Raw genomic sequence first — 1,181 nt, forward strand, 5'->3', positions numbered from 1 at the left:
TCTCTCCATCTCTCTCTCTCTCTCTCTCTCCATCTTTCTCACCATCTTTCTTTCCCTATCTGTGTGTATGCGTGCGTATGTGTCTAGTGTCATGCAACAGACTCCAACTCTCACTCTAACGTAGACACAATATTGCTCGTTCAAGTCTGTCGTCAAAAGGATTGTCATCTTATTTGTTTTTGCTTTGATTGTTTGAGTAAAAGAGAACCACATCGACACAATATTACAATATGTGAGGCACCGTGGTGAAATCAGGCGCTTTTCAAAATAATAAAATCCAAGAAATTTGTTTTGTTTTTGTTTTTTTGGAGGGTGGGGGGGAGAGGCTGAAGGGCAATTTTTTTCTTATTTTCTTTTTTCCCTCAACGCCTTTTAAGTCCATTTAAAAACACATTTCTATGTGGATTTTACTGAAAAACATTGACTAAAGGCACACAAAAAATGTAAATTTAAAGTTTCCAATGACTCCCAGGCTATGGAAGTTACCAAACTTTGGCGGCCATATTGATAACTGTCATAAATTGGTGCTGAAGAAAAGTAAGACAGACAGGAAGACAAAAACAAGATAAGGAAAGAAAAGGAACATGATCAACCACCAGTGGCACCCTCTAAGCACCCCAGGAATTCTCCCCCACGTTGTGCTGAGCTGACAAGACAATTCGTCAGGGAAGCGTGTCGTGACCTCGGGAATACACAGAACCATAGCGAGGGTAATTAAGCCTGCAATGCATAGAACTAATAGAACCTACAAAAGCTGAACTGACGCTGGGATACATACATGTACTGTATCATACTATGTACATAGTCTGATCTGACACTGAGCTACATAGTCTGACCTTACACTTAGCCAGATCTGACACTAAGCAACATAGTGTAACATACTATGTACATAGCCTGATCTGACACTGAGCTACGTAGCCTGACCTTACACTTAGCCAGATCTGACACTAAGCAACATACTGTAACATACTATGTACATAGCCTGATCTGACACTGGGATACATACTGTAACATACTATGTACATAGCCTGATCTGACACTGAGCTACGTAGCCTGACCTTACACTTAGCCAGATCTGACACTAAGCAACATACTGTAACATACTATGTACATAGCCTGATCTGACACTGAGCTACATACTGTAACATACTATGTACATAGCCTGATCTGACACTGAGCTA

Source organism: Aplysia californica, unplaced genomic scaffold (assembly GCF_000002075.1).
Source record: "Aplysia californica isolate F4 #8 unplaced genomic scaffold, AplCal3.0 scaffold00844, whole genome shotgun sequence".
NCBI classification, from domain to species: Eukaryota; Metazoa; Mollusca; class Gastropoda; order Aplysiida; family Aplysiidae; genus Aplysia; species Aplysia californica.